Consider the following 10,000-nt stretch of genomic DNA (forward strand, 5'->3'; position numbering starts at 1 on the left):
AGTTCCACATTCGTATCGGCGTCGCGGCACTGCACCATCTGCCCATGACCTATGGCCGCCAACGCACAGTCGGCCGAGGTCACCACCCACCACCAGGGTGGGTGGATGGGTGGCATTGATGTTTTATCACTCCACCTGAGCTGACAGAACCCGGCAGATGCTGGCTGCTGGTTTGTGAGCTAATTGTCAGCGAGAGAGGGAGAGAGAGTTATAGTTTTATGAATGGAAAACGAGAGAAAAGGTCGCGATGAGGGGAGGGTTTTTTTTGTTGGCTTATCGTAAGGGCACACCAAGGATCTCTCAATTAGAAAGGTTATCGGTGGGCACCGAGAAGGGCACCGGGTATTAATCCGCCACACCGCTTGTCTCAAAACTTCCGGTGACATTTCATCAGACAAAGGATTTGCTTCGGTTCCAACGTGTTTAATGTCGAGCAGTCCTAGGGAACTTCCGTTTGAAAGTTCCTTTAGGACGAGGAAATGGTTATCAGAAGTAGTAGCACCGGATAAGCTTCACGTAGATGTTCTAAGACGTAGTGATTGCTTCCTGAGTATACAGGATGCTTATCAAAGTAGAATCTCTGTTGTTACTCCCTGGGAATATCCTTTTTTCTGTGGTTAATCGTTACTTTGTCTTAATAAAGTATTAATTTAATAAACCAAGATACGTTCAGCGGCAGTCTAATGCTGTGAGATACAAACAATGACCACCGTAGCATAACCGGGAGTGGTGTACGGCATCGAGGGGTTGCAAAAAATGGGTGGAAATAGTAGGGACCACCACAACATCATTCGGCGCATTTGCAATTGCAAAAAAAACTCTCCACTACACCCTTCGACTTTCGGGAGTTTTCACCCCTCTAAACGAGGAAGAGAGAGAGCGAGATAGGGAGAAAAAAAGGTCAGAAAGGACGCGGTGGTCCGTGGCCATAACGCTGCATCGCGGCTGCTGTCTCGCATCATATGCGGCGCGATCCTTGCGTTTTCGATAAACGGCAGGAACGCTCCACGGGAACCGTGTGACGCATATGTGGGAGCGCAACGCGCGGACCGAGGTCGATGAACCTCGCATCCCGTCGCATCCCGTCGCGCCAGCATACGAACACCGACCACCGAGACCAATGCTGGTAGGACGAAGCGCAGGGTGTAATGGGATGGCAACATCGAGGGATGAGCCTGTTGAAAAGGACCAACAAGCCGACCGGTCGTTCTCTCTCACTCTCTCTCTCTCTCGCAAGTGTCTTTGTGTGAGAGGAAGAGCAATTGGCACTTCCTTTTCTCCCCCTTCATTTTCTATTCATTTCCTTCCGCTCCAACCAGCACCACCAGCGACGAGAGAGGGAAATCTGGCTCCGAAGAGATGGCCCCGCAGAGTCCTTCAGAAGCGACGCCGGCTACGATGGAGATGGCGTCTGCCAGGATGCTAGGATGCGAGTTTCTAGCATCCTCAGTGTTCCTACAGGCACTGTATCATTCCTCGGACGTGACGAGAAGAGAAGGTGTAAAAGAAGGAAGGAACGGGTGGTTCGGTGAGAAAGGACATTAAAGGAATGAGGTTTATTGAAAACTCCCGCTCTCACTCTGGTTCTGGTGATCCTTTCACCCTCGCATTGGGGTTCCTGGGGTTGAGGACACGCCAAAAGGAGAGAGAGCGAGCAACAGAACACGAGAGAGAGAAAGAGATAGTGAAGAGACCGATGGATACCTAAGTATTATGGGGTTGTTGCCAGCCAGCAACCAGCATCATGTTGAGAACGTGTTGTCCATCACGTACGCGCACACCAAAGGGAGAGAGAGAGAGAGGGGTACGACCACCACGGTAACGCTGGCGCATATTGTTCCCCGTCTGTGCCCCTGTGTGCCTCTCTTTCTCTGTATGTGTGGATCGCATTGTTCATCGCGATATTTTAATGTTTGCCTCTGTCTGTATTCTGTTCGTCCGTCCGTCCATGCTGTGTCCTGTCTGTGGTTTTGCGACTTTTGTGTCTGGTCTGGTCTGTTGTTGTTGGCGCAAACGCATTTGCATCGAATCACGAGCGAATATTCGCGGTTTATCTGCACTACTACCACTGGCAGGGTGCTGGTTGGTTGTAGCGTTAATAATCACAGTTTAGTGTGTTTAATACTCGACCCTTAACCAGCCAACAGTTTGCTCTTCTTTTACAACACTTCCTGTATCATTACAATCATCCATAATCCATAAAATCATCACGACCGGCCTGACAAACGTGTAACTGACCGAACAATCCGGAGGACCCGGGAGAAGACAAGGGTTCGCAATGGACCACAACCCTCTTCTCCCCAATGTGATGTTTTTCCGGGGGGACATCTATTCCTCTACTTTAAAGCCTTTCAACTGACGGACACACAGTGTGCCATGCGCTTGGTGGAGAAGACGTCATGCGTCGGTGTGTTGGTGTAGCCTACTTCGACCGCAAAGAAAAGAACCCCGAAATAAGGGCTCTGGGGATAATACTCGATTATAGGACGGTGGATTCAATTCGAATTTCTTTTTCTTTTTTTATTTTTGCAGAGACAGGACGAGGGACCGAACCGCACCGTGGCCAGCACGGGTGAGTAAAGAAGAGAGAAGTTAGGTTTAGCGACCAGAATGACTGGCTAACCGTTCTCTGGGTCTATTTCATGTGCACACACGGGTTCGAATGGACGCTTAAAGGCAATTTTGCCAATCGACGAGCAGAGGCCGTAGATGATCATGATGATGATGATGGTGCGCCGTCAATTAAATATCAATTTCTATCCACACTTTGGCCCTTTTTGAGAAACATCAAATAGGCATATCAATACTGTGGAATGGAATCCAAGAGGGGGTCTTTTCACTCACTATCACTTTGTGTAGATTGAATGAACATCCTTGGGCGAGAAATGATGTTGTTTAAACGATAAAAAGTAAATCGAAAGTGTGCTATCAGAGAAACGGAGGAGGGTTGTAAACAGGTCTGCAAAAGTAAAGGAAATGAACTGTAACGAACTGTTTGATTGGAATTTTCCAAAATGAGGCCTCACACAAATGACCGCAAGACGTACTAGATCAATAGAGGGCATGATTCATTATGTGACAGCCTCTGGATGGATATATGACGACTAAAGCTAAAGCCCGGCATCCGGAGCGTATCTTTGGCTGGAATCTTCAACAGGGTTCCATGGTGTAATGGTTAGCACTCAGGACTTTGAATCCTGCGATCCGAGTTCAAATCTCGGTGGAACCTCTCTTTATAAAACATTGTTGGAAGTGGGTGGGGAATAACTCCAGAATCACAACAACAACGATCCGATCTTTATCTGATCTTCTTTTTATACCTATTTAAATGAAATGATCGATTGCACTCACGACGATGATCGCGTGCGAAAGAGAAGCAGATCTCGCGAGGTGTATTGCGTTTGTGGGAAGGGGGGGATTAACGGGGTCTCTTGAGGCGGACTGCTGCCTGCTGACTGGTGTTCACCTGTTGCTAGTTAGTCCCTCATCTTCTCTTCATCCAACATCAGGTTCCCGCGCACCTTTTATCAACTTAGTGCTGCTGCTGCTGCTGCACTGGGAAGCATTGGTTTTACGCAAAGATCGGTCGTTACTCTCTCTCTCTGTCTCTCTTCAGCTCCTCGTTAGGCCTGCAAAGGATGGCTGGCTGCAGCAGCATGGAGTGCATGCAGTCTTGTCCCTCCTTTAAACCACTCTTCTTCCCTCCGGCAAAAGCTTGCCCTCGATGTCGACGTCAGCAAAAGGCGCGGCCCTGGCCTCCATGAAGACGTCCTCATCGTCGTCGTGGTCGTTGTCGTCGTCTTTGGTCGTCGAAAAGCAAGCAAATCGGCGGCAGATGCATCACCATTTTTTATTGCTTCCTGTGCCTGCCTGTCTACCACCGACCTCATGCTGCCTGGCTCTGTGTGCGAGCGTGTGCGCGTGTGTTTGTGCGTGCATTTTGGGTCTGAGAAGAAACTGAGAAGACCAGGGAGGGTCCCGGTGGACGTATGGTCCCGGGAATTCATTGGAAAGGATCCGCATGTCGGCTGCAGGAGAGGTTTTCTTGAGATTTACCCTCGTGCTGCTGTTGCTGCACCCTTGGCATCGCAGGATCACCATCCGTCCCTTGATCGCCAACGATCCCTCTTCTTGCCACCGATCGGCGGCGGCGACGGCGGGGTCATTCACTTTTCGCGTCGCGGCTCACCGAGACCTTCCTTCAGCAGCAGCATAGGGGGCTCGCACTGAGGCGAGTTCTTCACCTTTGCGCTCGCTTTGCTTGCTTGTTGCGTGTTCCCGGGGTTCCGTTTTGCCTTCCATCCTTCCATCTCTCCCTTTTTCTCTCTCTCTCTCTCCCCGCTCTTGCCATTCATCTCTCGATTAGTTCGAGAAAATTAATCTTAAAGAACGCGCATACGAATGAAATGGAACATATCACCAAAAGGGGGAAGGAGGTGGTGGTTCTTCGCCTTCGCCCTCTTTATCGTGTTCTCTTGTGTAAGGGTGAGGTAAGGGTCTTCTGCTGCCTCTGTTTCTGGTTCGGTATTCTGACAGATTGGTACGATCTTCGCCGGGAGTCAAAGAGAGCGCGAGAGAGAGCGGAACCGCGTGTCGGAATGATGTTCGATTAACAATTTACATAGATGGTTTAGCGGCAATGATGCGCCTTGAGAGATCGCTTTGCATTCAGGAATAGTGGCATCTTTTTGGATTTCTTTGGAATTGACTCATTGGAAAGATATGCACAAAAGAGTGGTTTGGTATTTCTAATCATTTCATTGATGTTTGTCTTGTACCACGGTTTGCTCAAAGCGTATCTCAAAGCAGTCAGGGAATAGGCAGATTTTTCAGAAGAATCTGAATGTTTTTTATGCAACACATAGACCATTCGATTGTACATCTTTCAAATGACTTTTAATACATTATTGCACTGGAGAGTGTCTCATTGATGTAAGAAGCTAATGTTCTACTGCCGTACAGTAGTTTTTCACAATTTTCCTTAATGAAGCTTATCCAGGTTAGGAATTAAGTCACCAATTGGTTAGCATGCAGCAACTGTGAAGTCCATTGTCCTAATTTTGCTCCTTGATCCTAGGATACCTTTCTGTAATAAAGTCTTTACTGGTTGTTGGAGAATGTTAACAAAATAATCTAACAATCACATGTGCAAATCCGCTGTTTATAAAGTCAAGAAGGTCAAATATTCCTGCTTCTAAGCTCTAGTCTCTCTATAAAATGGAAGCTTCTCATGCCTGAAACTAGTTTAGTGAAAAACTTGGCATCGTATATTTAGGAACGATAATGGTTTTAACTTCCCCCCAAGTGTCTTATGATCCCAATGATATTCCTAAAGTGTAAATCGCAAGTTTGCAGTTCCATACGAACGTCACATCAACAGACGTCCGTGTTCGCGTGTTCCCTTAACAGTTTCCCGAGGATGACGAAGGAGGATTCCAGGAGCACGGCCCTAACCCGGGTTAAAACCAAATTCCAAAGACCATCCTCTCTCTCCCTCTCGAGAGTGTGTCTTGTTTCCCACGAAAGGTTGTCAATCTCTCTCCTTCTGTCTCTCACTTCCTTCCAGTTTGAAGAAACAAATGTTTTTAAGGGTAAATAGTCGCGCCAAACATCAAAAGCTTCTCTCCCTAAACACCCAAACTTCTCGAACACCGCCGCGCGTGTATTAATCGTATCTCGAGCTCAACGACCCATATCGGGTGGTGGTGGTGCTGGTGGATGGTGTTATCCCATCTTCCGGCATTCGTTCCGGCGACCGACCGACCGGCCACCGGCGATACATTCCTCACGCGCCCGTTCTGGGGGGCTCGCTGGCTGGTACCACATCCCAAAAAGGGTGGAACGGAATGATGGTCCACTGACCATCGTTCTCGCCGCGCCTCCCCATTCTCGCGGTTGATGAATGAATAGCTCCCAAATCGACGTGGCGTATGCTCTGCCACAAAAACGAGGATGGGGGAGGCCCCTTCTCTTCTCATCATCATCATCGACCGTTCCCAATCGATCATTTCCCATCGCTTTTTCCCCCCGCCGAGGCCCTAGCCACCCGATTCCCGATTTATGAACGGGAGTGCCAAGCCCAAGTTCTTGTTCTAGCTGCGCCTTCCTCTCTCCCTCTCTCTCGCTCTCTGTCTGTCTCTCTTTGCTGACCATTCCAGACAAGGGTCATAAGTAGCACCTGCACTCGCCATCTCACCTGTGTATGTTGTGGCCCGGTGGAAGGAACTGACCATCACTGAGGAGAGGGGCGGTGGGCGAACTTAGGAAAACCGTTCTTCAGCGCCGCACCGTCGCTGCAATTACCACCAACCAACCAACACTTCGTGATGCTCCAGCTTCTGGTGTCTTGCTTCACATACTTCTCCTCTCTCTCTCTCTCTCTCTGCCTATCTGTCTATCTGTGTTTCTTCTGTGTGTTTCTCTTCTTCGCTACATGGATGCTTGAATGGACACTGGCGAGACGATGCCAGATGGATGGTTGAAACGGTATGCTGCTGCTGCTGTTGGCGCTGCGGCCATTTGGAACTGGAACAGACCATTACTCATAACTAATCTTCTTTCTCTCTCTCTCCTCGGGTCCCGGGACTCCCGAGTTGACCGGGCGCGCACGCCAGGCCCAGGAAGATGTGTGTCGGTCCCATATTCCTCTGCTCATCTTCTTCGCTCGTTCCTCGTGTTGGGAATGCTAAAAGCCGCCTCTCGTTCCCGGGCTCTGTGGAACCGGCGGAATACGGGAGAGGAATGTCGAGGATCACAAACACGACGACGATGGCCACCACGGAAGGGACACAAGGGCGCAGGGTGTTGCATTTTTTTGGGAACAACGTGGTGGAGGTGTTTTTGGATGCTACACACCAGTCAATTCTGTGGAATGTCTGCGAGGAGGTTCAATTCACTATCTGTAATGTCTCTTTTATTCCATTTTGCATCCAAAAAGACCCTCGAGCAGCCAGCTCCAATATAGTCTCGTGGTGGTGCACCACGCGACGGTTCGCGTGAAGGTTGCATGCGCCATCATCATCGTCATCATCATCGTCATCGCCATCGTCATCAGACACACATAAGCGCAGGTTTTGCAATCGCGACGACCCTTGAAATGAATTTTCGCTTTTCCGAAGGCCGCTCCATCGCCACCATCCATGTCCCTTTCCACTCGACCAGAGAGCTCTGGCCCCTGGCTCTGGCTCTGGTCTGGCTCTGGCCATGGGCTCTTCTTTGCGTGCACTGGGCTGGTGGTGGTGGTGGTGGTGGTGGTTCGTTCTCGTTTCATTTCATCTCCGCGCAGCTCCAGAGGAAAACCATCCACCACCAACCGCGCACCATCGGTTCATGGAGATGAAAATTAATGAAAATTTTGCTCGATATACTCGGTCTACCCACTCACTCCCCACCCACCCACTCCCAGTTAGGGGGTGGTAAAAGAGGGCTGGCTAGCAGAGGAATGGCCAACGACGACGACAACGACGACGACGGCGACGCACATTATGCGCCCGGTGGAGAACGAGGTGAAGGTGAAAGTTACTAACCGATGACGGAGGGGAGGGGGGTAGGACTGTGCTAGGGGTGTACGCACATCACTGCAGGGTGGATAGGAGAGAGAGAGAGCGCGCGCGAAAGAGAGAGCGAGAGAGCATCGAAAAACGGTGTCACACAACACGGGTTTTTGCGGGGGGGTTGTGGGGGGTTTGGGGTGAGCGCTTTTTCGTCCATTTAAACGCGGAAGTTCCGTTACATCCCCTCCCGAGTAACCCCCCCCCCCCCACCCCTTTCCTCTCACTCCCTCCAGTATTCGCGTAAAATGCAAGAGGGTTGGAAAGGGGTGGAACCACCCCCCCAAAACCCCTCAACCTGCTGGTTCGAACGCCAACGACGATGATGCTGGTGAGTTCTTCTCACTGAGGTGAGTTGTGAGATGAAGTGAGCGGTCCCGCGGGCACTCAAAAGCCAAAGCTGCCGGTGGGGCACTCACGAATCAGCTGAGCAGCGCAGTGACTGTTTGTGTGAGTGCGTGCTTTCGAACACACGCATACTAGTGTAGAGCCCGTGCGCATGTGTGCGCGAACGCGGTTGCCGTGCGGTCGTCGTTGTATCGAAAACCAGCTGAGCGAGCGAGCGAAGGGGTGCCACCCCATTCCACCCTTTTTCAACCCCCTTCGCATCCTACCATCGCGCGCACCGTTGTGCAATGTCGTTTAGTGGTGGTGCTAGGTGAGGAAGAGATGGTGGTTTGCAGGTGATTTTCGAGTCCTGTTTCGCCTCGAAACGTAAGCTTCACCCCATCCTCCCACTACCAGTGAATTGGCATCACTACCCTACCCACCCCTCTCCGAGGTGGACCTTTGGTAGTTTTGGATTTGGATCACGCAATACGACGAACTTCAGGATACGGAAAGTGCACACGCTGGCGAGTGACCTTTCTGTGCAGAAACGTCTTATGCAGAGCAGTGGGTGGGGGTGTGTTATAAAAGCAAAAATATTCCACGATTAAGTAATGTTACTTCCAAAAGGGACCACCGGAATGACGCCTTCTGTGGTGGCGCCACATGGATTGTGAGTTGAAGGTAAAGAACCATGCGCGGATGTGTAACTTTTGAAAATATTTCATGTTGCTATATTATCGACAACAAGTAACAACCATTAATAGAAAACAGCACAATCGGAGGAAGAGAGTTGCATGTAATAAGTAGTTCGCCTTGGCGCGTGTGCACACCACGGTGACGGCGGCGAGACACTTAATTACATATTAATTGATAGGGCAGACGGGGTTGATGGGAGGAAAGCGATCCGGCAACCGGAACGACAGCATAAAAAAGATTTGCGGATTTTTCTTCGCAGTCGGTAGGATTCGAACCTACGCTCCCAGAGGGAATCTGATTTCTAGTCAGACGCCTTAACCGCTCGGCCACGACTGCTTGTTGGAATTCGACAATCAAATGCTGTACTGCTCGCCATGCAACGCTCACGCGCAAATGTTCAATACTACGCAATAACGAGGAAATGATGCCGTTCGCGATGGCCATCACCAACAACAGCAAAAAGCGTTTAGCATAAGCGGCGGCGCTCCCTGTTCCCTCTTCCTTGTGCCAGATGAAATGCCAAAATGAAATCGTTTTGCGTGCTGCTGCGTTGTGTTCGCCAAAAGTGAAGGTTTTTTGGGCCGATCAGAAGCGAGCGCTATTCGTGCTCGTTTAAAGATGCTCGCAAAACGGAGGGAGGGAGGGAGCGAAACGCACTGTCGCATCTACCCTCAGAATCATCCCCCATTTTGCATGTGACTTCGTGTAAGTGGCAGTAGGTAAGTCACGTGCACAGTTGTTGAAGGGGAACCCCCTTCACCGCGGTGAAGGACTCGTCGCAGCAGCAGCAGCACGAGGAAGCCATGAAACGGCTCTTTGTTGTTATTCGATTGCGCCTCCGGAGTGCTCGCAATTCCGAGAATCAGAGACAACGTCATCAAGAACGAGGAGTAGAATGTCGCAGCGTACCACAGATACCGGGAATCAATTCATCCCGTCCACTCCAAGACTGTGTCCGCGAATGTCCGGCACACGGCGTGACACGCTGCAACAATCGCAGCAACCAACAGCGGGCGCCTGCTAGGGCAGTGAAAATAGCACACTACAAGCACTCGTCGGTCTCCTTTGGCGTGCGCCCCGCACGTAATTGACAGCGAAAGTGAGTGTCCCCCCCCGAAGGAGGGGTGGCCCACCATCCCCCACCCAACTGTCCATTTCAAACAACGGTATTTGAGAATTAGAAACGGCCTCTAGCGGTAGCCAGCCAGCCCCAGCCAGCCTGCTGCGCACTGCGTATGGCGAGAAGAAACAATCGAAGCTAGCCGTTTGCCAGTAAACCACACCAACACACACCAACAGACGTAGCAGCGCACGCACACACCATCCTAGTAGCCGAGGGGAGGGGGGCGGTCGAGTAGGAATCGGAAATCACTACGCGGAACGCGCATCATCTTGGCAAAAAGAAGATGTTGTAGCCGCCGTCG

The 10,000-nt window shown here is 50.6% G+C and overlaps 2 non-coding genes across 2 annotated transcripts; one reads left to right on the forward strand and one right to left on the reverse strand.

Moving 5' to 3' along the window:
- The first annotated feature begins 3,157 nt into the window (after nt 1–3,157).
- Nucleotides 3,158–3,229, forward strand: Trnaq-uug (transfer RNA glutamine (anticodon UUG)). Its single transcript has one exon. It is a non-coding gene; the product is annotated as a tRNA-Gln (tRNA).
- Nucleotides 3,230–8,830: 5,601 nt separating this feature from the next.
- On the reverse strand, nt 8,831–8,912 carry Trnas-aga (transfer RNA serine (anticodon AGA)). The gene has a single exon. It is a non-coding gene; the product is annotated as a tRNA-Ser (tRNA).
- Between the last annotated feature and the right edge of the window lie 1,088 nt (nt 8,913–10,000).

The sequence above is a fragment of the Anopheles aquasalis genome, chromosome 2 (assembly GCF_943734665.1).
Source record: "Anopheles aquasalis chromosome 2, idAnoAquaMG_Q_19, whole genome shotgun sequence".
NCBI lineage: Eukaryota > Metazoa > Arthropoda > Insecta > Diptera > Culicidae > Anopheles > Anopheles aquasalis.